At 33.4% G+C, this 20,470-nt stretch overlaps 16 non-coding genes across 16 annotated transcripts; 8 read left to right on the top strand and 8 right to left on the bottom strand.

The window, feature by feature from the left end:
- The first annotated feature begins 1,193 nt into the window (after positions 1 to 1,193).
- Positions 1,194 to 1,265, top strand: TRNAQ-CUG (transfer RNA glutamine (anticodon CUG)). The gene has a single exon. It is a non-coding gene; the product is annotated as a tRNA-Gln (tRNA).
- Positions 1,266 to 2,090: 825 nt separating this feature from the next.
- On the bottom strand, positions 2,091 to 2,162 carry TRNAQ-UUG (transfer RNA glutamine (anticodon UUG)). The gene has a single exon. It is a non-coding gene; the product is annotated as a tRNA-Gln (tRNA).
- Positions 2,163 to 3,709: 1,547 nt separating this feature from the next.
- On the top strand, positions 3,710 to 3,781 carry TRNAQ-CUG (transfer RNA glutamine (anticodon CUG)). Its single transcript has one exon. It is a non-coding gene; the product is annotated as a tRNA-Gln (tRNA).
- Positions 3,782 to 4,606: 825 nt separating this feature from the next.
- TRNAQ-UUG (transfer RNA glutamine (anticodon UUG)) lies at positions 4,607 to 4,678 on the bottom strand. Its single transcript has one exon. It is a non-coding gene; the product is annotated as a tRNA-Gln (tRNA).
- Positions 4,679 to 6,232: 1,554 nt separating this feature from the next.
- TRNAQ-CUG (transfer RNA glutamine (anticodon CUG)) lies at positions 6,233 to 6,304 on the top strand. Its single transcript has one exon. It is a non-coding gene; the product is annotated as a tRNA-Gln (tRNA).
- An 825-nt stretch (positions 6,305 to 7,129) lies between these two features.
- TRNAQ-UUG (transfer RNA glutamine (anticodon UUG)) lies at positions 7,130 to 7,201 on the bottom strand. The gene has a single exon. It is a non-coding gene; the product is annotated as a tRNA-Gln (tRNA).
- Positions 7,202 to 8,749: 1,548 nt separating this feature from the next.
- Positions 8,750 to 8,821, top strand: TRNAQ-CUG (transfer RNA glutamine (anticodon CUG)). Its single transcript has one exon. It is a non-coding gene; the product is annotated as a tRNA-Gln (tRNA).
- An 825-nt stretch (positions 8,822 to 9,646) lies between these two features.
- TRNAQ-UUG (transfer RNA glutamine (anticodon UUG)) lies at positions 9,647 to 9,718 on the bottom strand. Its single transcript has one exon. It is a non-coding gene; the product is annotated as a tRNA-Gln (tRNA).
- A 1,547-nt stretch (positions 9,719 to 11,265) lies between these two features.
- Positions 11,266 to 11,337, top strand: TRNAQ-CUG (transfer RNA glutamine (anticodon CUG)). The gene has a single exon. It is a non-coding gene; the product is annotated as a tRNA-Gln (tRNA).
- An 825-nt stretch (positions 11,338 to 12,162) lies between these two features.
- On the bottom strand, positions 12,163 to 12,234 carry TRNAQ-UUG (transfer RNA glutamine (anticodon UUG)). The gene has a single exon. It is a non-coding gene; the product is annotated as a tRNA-Gln (tRNA).
- Positions 12,235 to 13,788: 1,554 nt separating this feature from the next.
- TRNAQ-CUG (transfer RNA glutamine (anticodon CUG)) lies at positions 13,789 to 13,860 on the top strand. Its single transcript has one exon. It is a non-coding gene; the product is annotated as a tRNA-Gln (tRNA).
- Positions 13,861 to 14,685: 825 nt separating this feature from the next.
- Positions 14,686 to 14,757, bottom strand: TRNAQ-UUG (transfer RNA glutamine (anticodon UUG)). The gene has a single exon. It is a non-coding gene; the product is annotated as a tRNA-Gln (tRNA).
- Positions 14,758 to 16,305: 1,548 nt separating this feature from the next.
- TRNAQ-CUG (transfer RNA glutamine (anticodon CUG)) lies at positions 16,306 to 16,377 on the top strand. The gene has a single exon. It is a non-coding gene; the product is annotated as a tRNA-Gln (tRNA).
- Positions 16,378 to 17,202: 825 nt separating this feature from the next.
- On the bottom strand, positions 17,203 to 17,274 carry TRNAQ-UUG (transfer RNA glutamine (anticodon UUG)). The gene has a single exon. It is a non-coding gene; the product is annotated as a tRNA-Gln (tRNA).
- Positions 17,275 to 18,822: 1,548 nt separating this feature from the next.
- TRNAQ-CUG (transfer RNA glutamine (anticodon CUG)) lies at positions 18,823 to 18,894 on the top strand. The gene has a single exon. It is a non-coding gene; the product is annotated as a tRNA-Gln (tRNA).
- An 825-nt stretch (positions 18,895 to 19,719) lies between these two features.
- Positions 19,720 to 19,791, bottom strand: TRNAQ-UUG (transfer RNA glutamine (anticodon UUG)). The gene has a single exon. It is a non-coding gene; the product is annotated as a tRNA-Gln (tRNA).
- Positions 19,792 to 20,470: the final 679 nt, after the last annotated feature.

Genomic DNA, 20,470 nt, shown 5'->3' with positions numbered 1-20,470 from the left:
TGAACTTTACAATTTTCTTTTCCATTCAGTTCTTAGAAGTTTTATTTGGAACAACATCACATTTACTTATAAACATGTAAAAATCAACCTGTACATATGTATCTCTGTATATATAGCTATATGTCTCTGTATATTTATAGGAAAATATAAACATATAGATTATAAAAATAAATATAATTAGTGGAGGTGAAAATCATGAACAGTTGTTGCCTCTCAGCATTTGAAACATGAGTTTCTACTTCTTTCTCTTTTATATGTCCTGAAATTGAGATAGTCACTTTTTACTCAGTATTGATCCAACAATACAGTTTATGTATATAAAGCATATCATATGATTTGTGAACAATGTTCAAAAATTAGAATTTGATCAGTACCTGTGATGCCTCCGACCAAAAGCTTATATTTTACGATTGGAGATCAACTGTTGTAAATCAGCATGAAAAACATTTTCTTTTCACGATTTCCATACTAATATAAAACAACATTTTTACTAGCTGAATGAGATCATCATTTGGGTTCCTCTATGTTTGATTGAAGAAAACTTCTCATTCAAAATGTGCTATTTTCGCCTTATCAATAGCGGGAAAGCTTAAAAAAGTGATGCTGTGAATCACCCATCTGAAATGCGTTTGAGAAAATCAGAATATGATTTTATAATGGCTAACTACTTTGTGAAGAAATTTGATGTCAAAGTATTTTAAAGTTTGTATTGATGTAACTTGTTCAAGCTGATGGACATTTTGAAAGCATTCAATAATTGACTCTTTCAACCTACTGGTGTTGGATTTGAGCTATCAATGAACAAAGATGAAGAAATGGAAAAGCTCAAGAGTAATAAAAAAAGTCCCTCCAAGGTTTCAAATCGGATCATTGGATGCAAAGTCCAAATTGCCAACCATTGCTCTATGGAGCCACCCATGCAGGAGACAGAGACATTGCTTCAGTAGTCTGGAAATGTAGACTGTTTTATTATGCTACAGGCAAAGATGAACATTGTGATATAACTTTTATATTCAGATAAACATTTGAATATTTAACACTTTTATAGAGAATATAGCTGAAAAGAATCAAATCACATTAAAGCTCTATCCACTATGACCATTCAAATGAGATATCTTTTTATCAATATAAGAGAAGGCCATCACTGATGCGCTCTCTTTTGTCTCAATGGAAACGTCACTCTTGTGTGAGAGGGTTCCATGGTGTAATGGTTAGCACTCTGGACTCTGAATCCAGCGATCCGAGTTCAAATCTCGGTGGGACCTACTACAATTATGAGATTCACTGTTTAACTCATTTTTTAGAATTTGGTCTAGAAAAAACATAATATCAATGTTTTATACTGATGCGTATGAACGCATAAGTATGTATAGATGCATACATAGCTTTATCCGTCTAGATAGCTGTTAGACAATATGAACATATCAATTATTCATTAACATAAATATTGAAGCTGAACCTAGAAACTGTTCTTTCACATCCACATTGTAAACATGAGTTTATTTTCCTTTCTCATCTATATGGCCAGTAATGAGATAGTTCATTTTTGCTGATTTCTTAGCTGACAACATGCTGGACTTACACAGTGCATTTCATTGTGAATGTCTTTAAAAGTGAATTTCAGATTCACACCTTTGACATGTCTTTCAAAAGATTCAACTTTTTTGGTTGTGGATTTACTGTTGAAAATCAGTGTGTAAAATCTTTGTACGTCTGAATTTCAAGATTATTATTCAAACTGCACATCTTCGGTCCCCGTAATACAAAGTTTGACTCCTCAAGTTTTGTTTTAATGAATGCTTTGCAATGAAAAAGTTCCTTGTTCGCCTTAACAATAACAGTAAGATTTTAAAAAGTAATGTCTTGCATCAGGCCCCTGTGATGAGTTTGAGAAACCAGAGTGAGTTTGTAAAATCTCTCATTATTTTGAGCCATTTAGTTTCCAGGTATTGTAAAATTTCTATTATTTGCTCACATCTAATAAACTTTTAGAGTATAATCAATAAATTAATTGTTCACCCTACCGGTATTAGATATGTGATATTAATGAATACACTTGAAAGAAAATGATTTGGTCAAGAGTCATAAAATGGTCCCACCGAGATTTGAACTCGGATCATTGGATTCAAAGTCCAAAGTGCTAACCATTACACCATGGAACCTCCCATGTGAAAGGAGCATAAACTGCTGCAGGAATGTGGAAATGTCAAAGTTTTTAATATTCTACTGTCAAAGAGAAACTGTATTGGATTGCTTTCCTATTCTGGTAAACTTTTGCATATTGAACTATGTTGGGGAAGGATGTTGCCCAAAAGACTCAAATAACGTTATAACTCTGTTGAACAGTGGTTTTTATGTGAGATAATATTTTTCAATGAAAGATAAGTTGCCCCCTGAGGCAAATCTCTTCTGTCAAAATGGAAAGCTCACCCTGGTACGGGAGGGTGGATGGTGTCATGGTTAGCACTCTGGACTCTGAAAACAGGGATCTGAGTACAAATTTCAGTGGGACTTATCTGAACTTTACAATTTTCTTTTCCATTCAGTTCTTAGAAGTTTTATTTGGAACAACATCACATTTACTTATAAACATGTAAAAATCAACCTGTACATATGTATCTCTGTATATATAGCTATATGTCTCTGTATATTTATAGGAAAATATAAACATATAGATTATAACAATAAATATAATTAGTGGAGGTGAAAATCATGAACAGTTGTTGCCTCTCAGCATTTGAAACATGAGTTTCTACTTCTTTCTCTTTTATATGTCCTGAAATTGAGATAGTCACTTTTTACTCAGTATTGATCCAACAATACAGTTGATGTATACAAAGCATATCATATGATTTGTGAATAAAGTTCAAAAATGAGAATTTGATCAGTACCTGTGATGCCTCCGACCAAAAGCTTATATTTTACGATTGGAGATCAACTGTTGTAAATCAGCATGAAAAACATTTTCTTTTCACGTTTCCATACTAATATAAAACAACATTTTTACTAGCTGAATGAGATCATCATTTGGGTTCCTCTATGTTTGATTGAAGAAAACTTCTCATTCAAAATGTGCTATTTTCGCCTTATCAATAGCGGGAAAGCTTAAAAAAGTGATGCTGTGAATCACCCATCTGAAATGCGTTTGAGAAAATCAGAATATGATTTTATAATGGCTAACTACTTTGTGAAGAAATTTGATGTCAAAGTATTTTAAAGTTTGTATTGATGTAACTTGTTCAAGCTGATGGACATTTTGAAAGCATTCAATAATTGACTCTTTCAACCTACTGGTGTTGGATTTGAGCTATCAATGAACAAAGATGAAGAAATGGAAAAGCTCAAGAGTAATAAAAAAAGTCCCTCCAAGGTTTCAAATCGGATCATTGGATGCAAAGTCCAAATTGCCAACCATTGCTCTATGGAGCCACCCATGCAGGAGACAGAGACATTGCTTCAGTAGTCTGGAAATGTAGACTGTTTTATTATGCTACAGGCAAAGATGAACATTGTGATATAACTTTTATATTCAGATAAACATTTGAATATTTAACACTTTTATAGAGAATATAGCTGAAAAGAATCAAATCACATTAAAGCTCTATCCACTATGACCATTCAAATGAGATATCTTTTTATCAATATAAGAGAAGGCCATCACTGATGCGCTCTCTTTTGTCTCAATGGAAACGTCACTCTTGTGTGAGAGGGTTCCATGGTGTAATGGTTAGCACTCTGGACTCTGAATCCAGCGATCCGAGTTCAAATCTCGGTGGGACCTACTACAATTATGAGATTCACTGTTTAACTCATTTTTTAGAATTTGGTCTAGAAAAAACATAATATCAATGTTTTATACTGATGCGTATGAACGCATAAGTATGTATAGATGCATACATAGCTTTATCCGTCTAGATAGCTGTTAGACAATATGAACATATCAATTATTCATTAACATAAATATTGAAGCTGAACCTAGAAACTGTTCTTTCACATCCACATTGTAAACATGAGTTTATTTTCCTTTCTCATCTATATGGCCAGTAATGAGATAGTTCATTTTTGCTGATTTCTTAGCTGACAACATGCTGGACTTACACAGTGCATTTCATTGTGAATGTCTTTAAAAGTGAATTTCAGATTCACACCTTTGACATGTCTTTCAAAAGATTCAACTTTTTTGGTTGTGGATTTACTGTTGAAAATCAGTGTGTAAAATCTTTGTACGTCTGAATTTCAAGATTATTATTCAAACTGCACATCTTCGGTCCCCGTAATACAAAGTTTGACTCCTCAAGTTTTGTTTTAATGAATGCTTTGCAATGAAAAAGTTCCTTGTTCGCCTTAACAATAACAGTAAGATTTTAAAAAGTAATGTCTTGCATCAGGCCCCTGTGATGAGTTTGAGAAACCAGAGTGAGTTTGTAAAATCTCTCATTATTTTGAGCCATTTAGTTTCCAGGTATTGTAAAATTTCTATTATTTGCTCACATCTAATAAACTTTTAGAGTATAATCAATAAATTAATTGTTCACCCTACCGGTATTAGATATGTGATATTAATGAATACACTTGAAAGAAAATGATTTGGTCAAGAGTCATAAAATGGTCCCACCGAGATTTGAACTCGGATCATTGGATTCAAAGTCCAAAGTGCTAACCATTACACCATGGAACCTCCCATGTGAAAGGAGCATAAACTGCTGCAGGAATGTGGAAATGTCAAAGTTTTTAATATTCTACTGTCAAAGAGAAACTGTATTGGATTGCTTTCCTATTCTGGTAAACTTTTGCATATTGAACTATGTTGGGGAAGGATGTTGCCCAAAAGACTCAAATAACGTTATAACTCTGTTGAACAGTGGTTTTTATGTGAGATAATATTTTTCAATGAAAGATAAGTTGCCCCCTGAGGCAAATCTCTTCTGTCAAAATGGAAAGCTCACCCTGGTACGGGAGGGTGGATGGTGTCATGGTTAGCACTCTGGACTCTGAAAACAGGGATCTGAGTTCAAATTTCAGTGGGACTTATCTGAACTTTACAATTTTCTTTTCCATTCAGTTCTTAGAAGTTTTATTTGGAACAACATCACATTTACTTATAAACATGTAAAAATCAACCTGTACCTGTACATATGTATCTCTGTATATATAGCTATATGTCTCTGTATATTTATAGGAAAATATAAACATATAGATTATACAAATAAATATAATTAGTGGAGGTGAAAATCATGAACAGTTGTTGCCTCTCAGCATTTGAAACATGAGTTTCTACTTCTTTCTCTTTTATATGTCCTGAAATTGAGATAGTCACTTTTTACTCAGTATTGATCCAACAATACAGTTTATGTATATAAAGCATATCATATGATTTGTGAACAATGTTCAAAAATTAGAATTTGATCAGTACCTGTGATGCCTCCGACCAAAAGCTTATATTTTACGATTGGAGATCAACTGTTGTAAATCAGCATGAAAAACATTTTCTTTTCACGATTTCCATACTAATATAAAACAACATTTTTACTAGCTGAATGAGATCATCATTTGGGTTCCTCTATGTTTGATTGAAGAAAACTTCTCATTCAAAATGTGCTATTTTCGCCTTATCAATAGCGGGAAAGCTTAAAAAAGTGATGCTGTGAATCACCCATCTGAAATGCGTTTGAGAAAATCAGAATATGATTTTATAATGGCTAACTACTTTGTGAAGAAATTTGATGTCAAAGTATTTTAAAGTTTGTATTGATGTAACTTGTTCAAGCTGATGGACATTTTGAAAGCATTCAATAATTGACTCTTTCAACCTACTGGTGTTGGATTTGAGCTATCAATGAACAAAGATGAAGAAATGGAAAAGCTCAAGAGTAATAAAAAAAGTCCCTCCAAGGTTTCAAATCGGATCATTGGATGCAAAGTCCAAATTGCCAACCATTGCTCTATGGAGCCACCCATGCAGGAGACAGAGACATTGCTTCAGTAGTCTGGAAATGTAGACTGTTTTATTATGCTACAGGCAAAGATGAACATTGTGATATAACTTTTATATTCAGATAAACATTTGAATATTTAACACTTTTATAGAGAATATAGCTGAAAAGAATCAAATCACATTAAAGCTCTATCCACTATGACCATTCAAATGAGATATCTTTTTATCAATATAAGAGAAGGCCATCACTGATGCGCTCTCTTTTGTCTCAATGGAAACGTCACTCTTGTGTGAGAGGGTTCCATGGTGTAATGGTTAGCACTCTGGACTCTGAATCCAGCAATCCGAGTTCAAATCTCGGTGGGACCTACTACAATTATGAGATTCACTGTTTAACTCATTTTTTAGAATTTGGTCTAGAAAAAACATAATATCAATGTTTTATACTGATGCGTATGAACGCATAAGTATGTATAGATGCATACATAGCTTTATCCGTCTAGATAGCTGTTAGACAATATGAACATATCAATTATTCATTAACATAAATATTGAAGCTGAACCTAGAAACTGTTCTTTCACATCCACATTGTAAACATGAGTTTATTTTCCTTTCTCATCTATATGGCCAGTAATGAGATAGTTCATTTTTGCTGATTTCTTAGCTGACAACATGCTGGACTTACACAGTGCATTTCATTGTGAATGTCTTTAAAAGTGAATTTCAGATTCACACCTTTGACATGTCTTTCAAAAGATTCAACTTTTTTGGTTGTGGATTTACTGTTAAAAATCAGTGTGTAAAATCTTTGTACGTCTGAATTTCAAGATTCTTATTCAAACTGCACATCTTCGGTCCCTGTAATACAAAGTTTGACTCCTCAAGTTTTGTTTTAATGAATGCTTTGCAATGAAAAAGTTCCTTGTTCGCCTTAACAATAACAGTAAGATTTTAAAAAGTAATGTCTTGCATCAGGCCCCTGTGATGAGTTTGAGAAACCAGAGTGAGTTTGTAAAATCTCTCATTATTTTGAGCCATTTAGTTTCCAGGTATTGTAAAATTTCTATTATTTGCTCACATCTAATAAACTTTTAGAGTATAATCAATAAATTAATTGTTCACCCTACCGGTATTAGATATGTGATATTAATGAATACACTTGAAAGAAAATGATTTGGTCAAGAGTCATAAAATGGTCCCACCGAGATTTGAACTCGGATCATTGGATTCAAAGTCCAAAGTGCTAACCATTACACCATGGAACCTCCCATGTGAAAGGAGCATAAACTGCTGCAGGAATGTGGAAATGTCAAAGTTTTTAATATTCTACTGTCAAAGAGAAACTGTATTGGATTGCTTTCCTATTCTGGTAAACTTTTGCATATTGAACTATGTTGGGGAAGGATGTTGCCCAAAAGACTCAAATAACGTTATAACTCTGTTGAACAGTGGTTTTTATGTGAGATAATATTTTTCAATGAAAGATAAGTTGCCCCCTGAGGCAAATCTCTTCTGTCAAAATGGAAAGCTCACCCTGGTACGGGAGGGTGGATGGTGTCATGGTTAGCACTCTGGACTCTGAAAACAGGGATCTGAGTACAAATTTCAGTGGGACTTATCTGAACTTTACAATTTTCTTTTCCATTCAGTTCTTAGAAGTTTTATTTGGAACAACATCACATTTACTTATAAACATGTAAAAATCAACCTGTACATATGTATCTCTGTATATATAGCTATATGTCTCTGTATATTTATAGGAAAATATAAACATATAGATTATAAAAATAAATATAATTAGTGGAGGTGAAAATCATGAACAGTTGTTGCCTCTCAGCATTTGAAACATGAGTTTCTACTTCTTTCTCTTTTATATGTCCTGAAATTGAGATAGTCACTTTTTACTCAGTATTGATCCAACAATACAGTTTATGTATATAAAGCATATCATATGATTTGTGAACAATGTTCAAAAATTAGAATTTGATCAGTACCTGTGATGCCTCCGACCAAAAGCTTATATTTTACGATTGGAGATCAACTGTTGTAAATCAGCATGAAAAACATTTTCTTTTCACGATTTCCATACTAATATAAAACAACATTTTTACTAGCTGAATGAGATCATCATTTGGGTTCCTCTATGTTTGATTGAAGAAAACTTCTCATTCAAAATGTGCTATTTTCGCCTTATCAATAGCGGGAAAGCTTAAAAAAGTGATGCTGTGAATCACCCATCTGAAATGCGTTTGAGAAAATCAGAATATGATTTTATAATGGCTAACTACTTTGTGAAGAAATTTGATGTCAAAGTATTTTAAAGTTTGTATTGATGTAACTTGTTCAAGCTGATGGACATTTTGAAAGCATTCAATAATTGACTCTTTCAACCTACTGGTGTTGGATTTGAGCTATCAATGAACAAAGATGAAGAAATGGAAAAGCTCAAGAGTAATAAAAAAAGTCCCTCCAAGGTTTCAAATCGGATCATTGGATGCAAAGTCCAAATTGCCAACCATTGCTCTATGGAGCCACCCATGCAGGAGACAGAGACATTGCTTCAGTAGTCTGGAAATGTAGACTGTTTTATTATGCTACAGGCAAAGATGAACATTGTGATATAACTTTTATATTCAGATAAACATTTGAATATTTAACACTTTTATAGAGAATATAGCTGAAAAGAATCAAATCACATTAAAGCTCTATCCACTATGACCATTCAAATGAGATATCTTTTTATCAATATAAGAGAAGGCCATCACTGATGCGCTCTCTTTTGTCTCAATGGAAACGTCACTCTTGTGTGAGAGGGTTCCATGGTGTAATGGTTAGCACTCTGGACTCTGAATCCAGCGATCCGAGTTCAAATCTCGGTGGGACCTACTACAATTATGAGATTCACTGTTTAACTCATTTTTTAGAATTTGGTCTAGAAAAAACATAATATCAATGTTTTATACTGATGCGTATGAACGCATAAGTATGTATAGATGCATACATAGCTTTATCCGTCTAGATAGCTGTTAGACAATATGAACATATCAATTATTCATTAACATAAATATTGAAGCTGAACCTAGAAACTGTTCTTTCACATCCACATTGTAAACATGAGTTTATTTTCCTTTCTCATCTATATGGCCAGTAATGAGATAGTTCATTTTTGCTGATTTCTTAGCTGACAACATGCTGGACTTACACAGTGCATTTCATTGTGAATGTCTTTAAAAGTGAATTTCAGATTCACACCTTTGACATGTCTTTCAAAAGATTCAACTTTTTTGGTTGTGGATTTACTGTTGAAAATCAGTGTGTAAAATCTTTGTACGTCTGAATTTCAAGATTATTATTCAAACTGCACATCTTCGGTCCCCGTAATACAAAGTTTGACTCCTCAAGTTTTGTTTTAATGAATGCTTTGCAATGAAAAAGTTCCTTGTTCGCCTTAACAATAACAGTAAGATTTTAAAAAGTAATGTCTTGCATCAGGCCCCTGTGATGAGTTTGAGAAACCAGAGTGAGTTTGTAAAATCTCTCATTATTTTGAGCCATTTAGTTTCCAGGTATTGTAAAATTTCTATTATTTGCTCACATCTAATAAACTTTTAGAGTATAATCAATAAATTAATTGTTCACCCTACCGGTATTAGATATGTGATATTAATGAATACACTTGAAAGAAAATGATTTGGTCAAGAGTCATAAAATGGTCCCACCGAGATTTGAACTCGGATCATTGGATTCAAAGTCCAAAGTGCTAACCATTACACCATGGAACCTCCCATGTGAAAGGAGCATAAACTGCTGCAGGAATGTGGAAATGTCAAAGTTTTTAATATTCTACTGTCAAAGAGAAACTGTATTGGATTGCTTTCCTATTCTGGTAAACTTTTGCATATTGAACTATGTTGGGGAAGGATGTTGCCCAAAAGACTCAAATAACGTTATAACTCTGTTGAACAGTGGTTTTTATGTGAGATAATATTTTTCAATGAAAGATAAGTTGCCCCCTGAGGCAAATCTCTTCTGTCAAAATGGAAAGCTCACCCTGGTACGGGAGGGTGGATGGTGTCATGGTTAGCACTCTGGACTCTGAAAACAGGGATCTGAGTACAAATTTCAGTGGGACTTATCTGAACTTTACAATTTTCTTTTCCATTCAGTTCTTAGAAGTTTTATTTGGAACAACATCACATTTACTTATAAACATGTAAAAATCAACCTGTACATATGTATCTCTGTATATATAGCTATATGTCTCTGTATATTTATAGGAAAATATAAACATATAGATTATAACAATAAATATAATTAGTGGAGGTGAAAATCATGAACAGTTGTTGCCTCTCAGCATTTGAAACATGAGTTTCTACTTCTTTCTCTTTTATATGTCCTGAAATTGAGATAGTCACTTTTTACTCAGTATTGATCCAACAATACAGTTGATGTATACAAAGCATATCATATGATTTGTGAATAAAGTTCAAAAATGAGAATTTGATCAGTACCTGTGATGCCTCCGACCAAAAGCTTATATTTTACGATTGGAGATCAACTGTTGTAAATCAGCATGAAAAACATTTTCTTTTCACGTTTCCATACTAATATAAAACAACATTTTTACTAGCTGAATGAGATCATCATTTGGGTTCCTCTATGTTTGATTGAAGAAAACTTCTCATTCAAAATGTGCTATTTTCGCCTTATCAATAGCGGGAAAGCTTAAAAAAGTGATGCTGTGAATCACCCATCTGAAATGCGTTTGAGAAAATCAGAATATGATTTTATAATGGCTAACTACTTTGTGAAGAAATTTGATGTCAAAGTATTTTAAAGTTTGTATTGATGTAACTTGTTCAAGCTGATGGACATTTTGAAAGCATTCAATAATTGACTCTTTCAACCTACTGGTGTTGGATTTGAGCTATCAATGAACAAAGATGAAGAAATGGAAAAGCTCAAGAGTAATAAAAAAAGTCCCTCCAAGGTTTCAAATCGGATCATTGGATGCAAAGTCCAAATTGCCAACCATTGCTCTATGGAGCCACCCATGCAGGAGACAGAGACATTGCTTCAGTAGTCTGGAAATGTAGACTGTTTTATTATGCTACAGGCAAAGATGAACATTGTGATATAACTTTTATATTCAGATAAACATTTGAATATTTAACACTTTTATAGAGAATATAGCTGAAAAGAATCAAATCACATTAAAGCTCTATCCACTATGACCATTCAAATGAGATATCTTTTTATCAATATAAGAGAAGGCCATCACTGATGCGCTCTCTTTTGTCTCAATGGAAACGTCACTCTTGTGTGAGAGGGTTCCATGGTGTAATGGTTAGCACTCTGGACTCTGAATCCAGCGATCCGAGTTCAAATCTCGGTGGGACCTACTACAATTATGAGATTCACTGTTTAACTCATTTTTTAGAATTTGGTCTAGAAAAAACATAATATCAATGTTTTATACTGATGCGTATGAACGCATAAGTATGTATAGATGCATACATAGCTTTATCCGTCTAGATAGCTGTTAGACAATATGAACATATCAATTATTCATTAACATAAATATTGAAGCTGAACCTAGAAACTGTTCTTTCACATCCACATTGTAAACATGAGTTTATTTTCCTTTCTCATCTATATGGCCAGTAATGAGATAGTTCATTTTTGCTGATTTCTTAGCTGACAACATGCTGGACTTACACAGTGCATTTCATTGTGAATGTCTTTAAAAGTGAATTTCAGATTCACACCTTTGACATGTCTTTCAAAAGATTCAACTTTTTTGGTTGTGGATTTACTGTTGAAAATCAGTGTGTAAAATCTTTGTACGTCTGAATTTCAAGATTATTATTCAAACTGCACATCTTCGGTCCCCGTAATACAAAGTTTGACTCCTCAAGTTTTGTTTTAATGAATGCTTTGCAATGAAAAAGTTCCTTGTTCGCCTTAACAATAACAGTAAGATTTTAAAAAGTAATGTCTTGCATCAGGCCCCTGTGATGAGTTTGAGAAACCAGAGTGAGTTTGTAAAATCTCTCATTATTTTGAGCCATTTAGTTTCCAGGTATTGTAAAATTTCTATTATTTGCTCACATCTAATAAACTTTTAGAGTATAATCAATAAATTAATTGTTCACCCTACCGGTATTAGATATGTGATATTAATGAATACACTTGAAAGAAAATGATTTGGTCAAGAGTCATAAAATGGTCCCACCGAGATTTGAACTCGGATCATTGGATTCAAAGTCCAAAGTGCTAACCATTACACCATGGAACCTCCCATGTGAAAGGAGCATAAACTGCTGCAGGAATGTGGAAATGTCAAAGTTTTTAATATTCTACTGTCAAAGAGAAACTGTATTGGATTGCTTTCCTATTCTGGTAAACTTTTGCATATTGAACTATGTTGGGGAAGGATGTTGCCCAAAAGACTCAAATAACGTTATAACTCTGTTGAACAGTGGTTTTTATGTGAGATAATATTTTTCAATGAAAGATAAGTTGCCCCCTGAGGCAAATCTCTTCTGTCAAAATGGAAAGCTCACCCTGGTACGGGAGGGTGGATGGTGTCATGGTTAGCACTCTGGACTCTGAAAACAGGGATCTGAGTTCAAATTTCAGTGGGACTTATCTGAACTTTACAATTTTCTTTTCCATTCAGTTCTTAGAAGTTTTATTTGGAACAACATCACATTTACTTATAAACATGTAAAAATCAACCTGTACCTGTACATATGTATCTCTGTATATATAGCTATATGTCTCTGTATATTTATAGGAAAATATAAACATATAGATTATACAAATAAATATAATTAGTGGAGGTGAAAATCATGAACAGTTGTTGCCTCTCAGCATTTGAAACATGAGTTTCTACTTCTTTCTCTTTTATATGTCCTGAAATTGAGATAGTCACTTTTTACTCAGTATTGATCCAACAATACAGTTTATGTATATAAAGCATATCATATGATTTGTGAACAATGTTCAAAAATTAGAATTTGATCAGTACCTGTGATGCCTCCGACCAAAAGCTTATATTTTACGATTGGAGATCAACTGTTGTAAATCAGCATGAAAAACATTTTCTTTTCACGATTTCCATACTAATATAAAACAACATTTTTACTAGCTGAATGAGATCATCATTTGGGTTCCTCTATGTTTGATTGAAGAAAACTTCTCATTCAAAATGTGCTATTTTCGCCTTATCAATAGCGGGAAAGCTTAAAAAAGTGATGCTGTGAATCACCCATCTGAAATGCGTTTGAGAAAATCAGAATATGATTTTATAATGGCTAACTACTTTGTGAAGAAATTTGATGTCAAAGTATTTTAAAGTTTGTATTGATGTAACTTGTTCAAGCTGATGGACATTTTGAAAGCATTCAATAATTGACTCTTTCAACCTACTGGTGTTGGATTTGAGCTATCAATGAACAAAGATGAAGAAATGGAAAAGCTCAAGAGTAATAAAAAAAGTCCCTCCAAGGTTTCAAATCGGATCATTGGATGCAAAGTCCAAATTGCCAACCATTGCTCTATGGAGCCACCCATGCAGGAGACAGAGACATTGCTTCAGTAGTCTGGAAATGTAGACTGTTTTATTATGCTACAGGCAAAGATGAACATTGTGATATAACTTTTATATTCAGATAAACATTTGAATATTTAACACTTTTATAGAGAATATAGCTGAAAAGAATCAAATCACATTAAAGCTCTATCCACTATGACCATTCAAATGAGATATCTTTTTATCAATATAAGAGAAGGCCATCACTGATGCGCTCTCTTTTGTCTCAATGGAAACGTCACTCTTGTGTGAGAGGGTTCCATGGTGTAATGGTTAGCACTCTGGACTCTGAATCCAGCAATCCGAGTTCAAATCTCGGTGGGACCTACTACAATTATGAGATTCACTGTTTAACTCATTTTTTAGAATTTGGTCTAGAAAAAACATAATATCAATGTTTTATACTGATGCGTATGAACGCATAAGTATGTATAGATGCATACATAGCTTTATCCGTCTAGATAGCTGTTAGACAATATGAACATATCAATTATTCATTAACATAAATATTGAAGCTGAACCTAGAAACTGTTCTTTCACATCCACATTGTAAACATGAGTTTATTTTCCTTTCTCATCTATATGGCCAGTAATGAGATAGTTCATTTTTGCTGATTTCTTAGCTGACAACATGCTGGACTTACACAGTGCATTTCATTGTGAATGTCTTTAAAAGTGAATTTCAGATTCACACCTTTGACATGTCTTTCAAAAGATTCAACTTTTTTGGTTGTGGATTTACTGTTAAAAATCAGTGTGTAAAATCTTTGTACGTCTGAATTTCAAGATTCTTATTCAAACTGCACATCTTCGGTCCCTGTAATACAAAGTTTGACTCCTCAAGTTTTGTTTTAATGAATGCTTTGCAATGAAAAAGTTCCTTGTTCGCCTTAACAATAACAGTAAGATTTTAAAAAGTAATGTCTTGCATCAGGCCCCTGTGATGAGTTTGAGAAACCAGAGTGAGTTTGTAAAATCTCTCATTATTTTGAGCCATTTAGTTTCCAGGTATTGTAAAATTTCTATTATTTGCTCACATCTAATAAACTTTTAGAGTATAATCAATAAATTAATTGTTCACCCTACCGGTATTAGATATGTGATATTAATGAATACACTTGAAAGAAAATGATTTGGTCAAGAGTCATAAAATGGTCCCACCGAGATTTGAACTCGGATCATTGGATTCAAAGTCCAAAGTGCTAACCATTACACCATGGAACCTCCCATGTGAAAGGAGCATAAACTGCTGCAGGAATGTGGAAATGTCAAAGTTTTTAATATTCTACTGTCAAAGAGAAACTGTATTGGATTGCTTTCCTATTCTGGTAAACTTTTGCATATTGAACTATGTTGGGGAAGGATGTTGCCCAAAAGACTCAAATAACGTTATAACTCTGTTGAACAGTGGTTTTTATGTGAGATAATATTTTTCAATGAAAGATAAGTTGCCCCCTGAGGCAAATCTCTTCTGTCAAAATGGAAAGCTCACCCTGGTACGGGAGGGTGGATGGTGTCATGGTTAGCACTCTGGACTCTGAAAACAGGGATCTGAGTACAAATTTCAGTGGGACTTATCTGAACTTTACAATTTTCTTTTCCATTCAGTTCTTAGAAGTTTTATTTGGAACAACATCACATTTACTTATAAACATGTAAAAATCAACCTGTACATATGTATCTCTGTATATATAGCTATATGTCTCTGTATATTTATAGGAAAATATAAACATATAGATTATAAAAATAAATATAATTAGTGGAGGTGAAAATCATGAACAGTTGTTGCCTCTCAGCATTTGAAACATGAGTTTCTACTTCTTTCTCTTTTATATGTCCTGAAATTGAGATAGTCACTTTTTACTCAGTATTGATCCAACAATACAGTTTATGTATATAAAGCATATCATATGATTTGTGAACAATGTTCAAAAATTAGAATTTGATCAGTACCTGTGATGCCTCCGACCAAAAGCTTATATTTTACGATTGGAGATCAACTGTTGTAAATCAGCATGAAAAACATTTTCTTTTCACGATTTCCATACTAATATAAAACAACATTTTTACTAGCTGAATGAGATCATCATTTGGGTTCCTCTATGTTTGATTGAAGAAAACTTCTCATTCAAAATGTGCTATTTTCGCCTTATCAATAGCGGGAAAGCTTAAAAAAGTGATGCTGTGAATCACCCATCTGAAATGCGTTTGAGAAAATCAGAATATGATTTTATAATGGCTAACTACTTTGTGAAGAAATTTGATGTCAAAGTATTTTAAAGTTTGTATTGATGTAACTTGTTCAAGCTGATGGACATTTTGAAAGCATTCAATAATTGACTCTTTCAACCTACTGGTGTTGGATTTGAGCTATCAATGAACAAAGATGAAGAAATGGAAAAGCTCAAGAGTAATAAAAAAAGTCCCTCCAAGGTTTCAAATCGGATCATTGGATGCAAAGTCCAAATTGCCAACCATTGCTCTATGGAGCCACCCATGCAGGAGACAGAGACATTGCTTCAGTAGTCTGGAAATGTAGACTGTTTTATTATGCTACAGGCAAAGATGAACATTGTGATATAACTTTTATATTCAGATAAACATTTGAATATTTAACACTTTTATAGAGAATATAGCTGAAAAGAATCAAATCACATTAAAGCTCTATCCACTATGACCATTCAAATGAGATATCTTTTTATCAATATAAGAGAAGGCCATCACTGATGCGCTCTCTTTTGTCTCAATGGAAACGTCACTCTTGTGTGAGAGGGTTCCATGGTGTAATGGTTAGCACTCTGGACTCTGAATCCAGCGATCCGAGTTCAAATCTCGGTGGGACCTACTACAATTATGAGATTCACTGTTTAACTCATTTTTTAGAATTTGGTCTAGAAAAAACATAATATCAATGTTTTATACTGATGCGTATGAACGCATAAGTATGTATAGATGCATACATAGCTTTATCCGTCTAGATAGCTGTTAGACAATATGAACATATCAATTATTCATTAACATAAATATTGAAGCTGAACCTAGAAACTGTTCTTTCACATCCACATTGTAAACATGAGTTTATTTTCCTTTCTCATCTATATGGCCAGTAATGAGATAGTTCATTTTTGCTGATTTCTTAGCTGACAACATGCTGGACTTACACAGTGCATTTCATTGTGAATGTCTTTAAAAGTGAATTTCAGATTCACACCTTTGACATGTCTTTCAAAAGATTCAACTTTTTTGGTTGTGGATTTACTGTTGAAAATCAGTGTGTAAAATCTTTGTACGTCTGAATTTCAAGATTATTATTCAAACTGCACATCTTCGGTCCCCGTAATACAAAGTTTGACTCCTCAAGTTTTGTTTTAATGAATGCTTTGCAATGAAAAAGTTCCTTGTTCGCCTTAACAATAACAGTAAGATTTTAAAAAGTAATGTCTTGCATCAGGCCCCTGTGATGAGTTTGAGAAACCAGAGTGAGTTTGTAAAATCTCTCATTATTTTGAGCCATTTAGTTTCCAGGTATTGTAAAATTTCTATTATTTGCTCACATCTAATAAACTTTTAGAGTATAATCAATAAATTAATTGTTCACCCTACCGGTATTAGATATGTGATATTAATGAATACACTTGAAAGAAAATGATTTGGTCAAGAGTCATAAAATGGTCCCACCGAGATTTGAACTCGGATCATTGGATTCAAAGTCCAAAGTGCTAACCATTACACCATGGAACCTCCCATGTGAAAGGAGCATAAACTGCTGCAGGAATGTGGAAATGTCAAAGTTTTTAATATTCTACTGTCAAAGAGAAACTGTATTGGATTGCTTTCCTATTCTGGTAAACTTTTGCATATTGAACTATGTTGGGGAAGGATGTTGCCCAAAAGACTCAAATAACGTTATAACTCTGTTGAACAGTGGTTTTTATGTGAGATAATATTTTTCAATGAAAGATAAGTTGCCCCCTGAGGCAAATCTCTTCTGTCAAAATGGAAAGCTCACCCTGGTACGGGAGGGTGGATGGTGTCATGGTTAGCACTCTGGACTCTGAAAACAGGGATCTGAGTACAAATTTCAGTGGGACTTATCTGAACTTTACAATTTTCTTTTCCATTCAGTTCTTAGAAGTTTTATTTGGAACAACATCACATTTACTTATAAACATGTAAAAATCAACCTGTACATATGTATCTCTGTATATATAGCTATATGTCTCTGTATATTTATAGGAAAATATAAACATATAGATTATAAAAATAAATATAATTAGTGGAGGTGAAAATCATGAACAGTTGTTGCCTCTCAGCATTTGAAACATGAGTTTCTACTTCTTTCTCTTTTATATGTCCTGAAATTGAGATAGTCACTTTTTACTCAGTATTGATCCAACAATACAGTTTATGTATATAAAGCATATCATATGATTTGTGAACAATGTTCAAAAATTAGAATTTGATCAGTACCTGTGATGCCTCCGACCAAAAGCTTATATTTTACGATTGGAGATCAACTGTTGTAAATCAGCATGAAAAACATTTTCTTTTCACGATTTCCATACTAATATAAAACAACATTTTTACTAGCTGAATGAGATCATCATTTGGGTTCCTCTATGTTTGATTGAAGAAAACTTCTCATTCAAAATGTGCTATTTTCGCCTTATCAATAGCGGGAAAGCTTAAAAAAGTGATGCTGTGAATCACCCATCTGAAATGCGTTTGAGAAAATCAGAATATGATTTTATAATGGCTAACTACTTTGTGAAGAAATTTGATGTCAAAGTATTTTAAAGTTTGTATTGATGTAACTTGTTCAAGCTGATGGACATTTTGAAAGCATTCAATAATTGACTCTTTCAACCTACTGGTGTTGGATTTGAGCTATCAATGAACAAAGATGAAGAAATGGAAAAGCTCAAGAGTAATAAAAAAAGTCCCTCCAAGGTTTCAAATCGGATCATTGGATGCAAAGTCCAAATTGCCAACCATTGCTCTATGGAGCCACCCATGCAGGAGACAGAGACATTGCTTCAGTAGTCTGGAAATGTAGACTGTTTTATTATGCTACAGGCAAAGATGAACATTGTGATATAACTTTTATATTCAGATAAACATTTGAATATTTAACACTTTTATAGAGAATATAGCTGAAAAGAATCAAATCACATTAAAGCTCTATCCACTATGACCATTCAAATGAGATATCTTTTTATCAATATAAGAGAAGGCCATCACTGATGCGCTCTCTTTTGTCTCAATGGAAACGTCACTCTTGTGTGAGAGGGTTCCATGGTGTAATGGTTAGCACTCTGGACTCTGAATCCAGCGATCCGAGTTCAAATCTCGGTGGGACCTACTACAATTATGAGATTCACTGTTTAACTCATTTTTTAGAATTTGGTCTAGAAAAAACATAATATCAATGTTTTATACTGATGCGTATGAACGCATAAGTATGTATAGATGCATACATAGCTTTATCCGTCTAGATAGCTGTTAGACAATATGAACATATCAATTATTCATTAACATAAATATTGAAGCTGAACCTAGAAACTGTTCTTTCACATCCACATTGTAAACATGAGTTTATTTTCCTTTCTCATCTATATGGCCAGTAATGAGATAGTTCATTTTTGCTGATTTCTTAGCTGACAACATGCTGGACTTACACAGTGCATTTCATTGTGAATGTCTTTAAAAGTGAATTTCAGATTCACACCTTTGACATGTCTTTCAAAAGATTCAACTTTTTTGGTTGTGGATTTACTGTTGAAAATCAGTGTGTAAAATCTTTGTACGTCTGAATTTCAAGATTATTATTCAAACTGCACATCTTCGGTCCCCGTAATACAAAGTTTGACTCCTCAAGTTTTGTTTTAATGAATGCTTTGCAATGAAAAAGTTCCTTGTTCGCCTTAACAATAACAGTAAGATTTTAAAAAGTAATGTCTTGCATCAGGCCCCTGTGATGAGTTTGAGAAACCAGAGTGAGTTTGTAAAATCTCTCATTATTTTGAGCCATTTAGTTTCCAGGTATTGTAAAATTTCTATTATTTGCTCACATCTAATAAACTTTTAGAGTATAATCAATAAATTAATTGTTCACCCTACCGGTATTAGATATGTGATATTAATGAATACACTTGAAAGAAAATGATTTGGTCAAGAGTCATAAAATGGTCCCACCGAGATTTGAACTCGGATCATTGGATTCAAAGTCCAAAGTGCTAACCATTACACCATGGAACCTCCCATGTGAAAGGAGCATAAACTGCTGCAGGAATGTGGAAATGTCAAAGTTTTTAATATTCTACTGTCAAAGAGAAACTGTATTGGATTGCTTTCCTATTCTGGTAAACTTTTGCATATTGAACTATGTTGGGGAAGGATGTTGCCCAAAAGACTCAAATAACGTTATAACTCTGTTGAACAGTGGTTTTTATGTGAGATAATATTTTTCAATGAAAGATAAGTTGCCCCCTGAGGCAAATCTCTTCTGTCAAAATGGAAAGCTCACCCTGGTACGGGAGGGTGGATGGTGTCATGGTTAGCACTCTGGACTCTGAAAACAGGGATCTGAGTACAAATTTCAGTGGGACTTATCTGAACTTTACAATTTTCTTTTCCATTCAGTTCTTAGAAGTTTTATTTGGAACAACATCACATTTACTTATAAACATGTAAAAATCAACCTGTACCTGTACATATGTATCTCTGTATATATAGCTATATGTCTCTGTATATTTATAGGAAAATATAAACATATAGATTATACAAATAAATATAATTAGTGGAGGTGAAAATCATGAACAGTTGTTGCCTCTCAGCATTTGAAACATGAGTTTCTACTTCTTTCTCTTTTATATGTCCTGAAATTGAGATAGTCACTTTTTACTCAGTATTGATCCAACAATACAGTTTATGTATA

The sequence above is a fragment of the Triturus cristatus genome, chromosome 5_2, assembly GCF_964204655.1.
Source record: "Triturus cristatus chromosome 5_2, aTriCri1.1, whole genome shotgun sequence".
Taxonomy (NCBI): Eukaryota; Metazoa; Chordata; class Amphibia; order Caudata; family Salamandridae; genus Triturus; species Triturus cristatus.
This window is presented reverse-complemented; position numbering and strand designations above follow the sequence as displayed.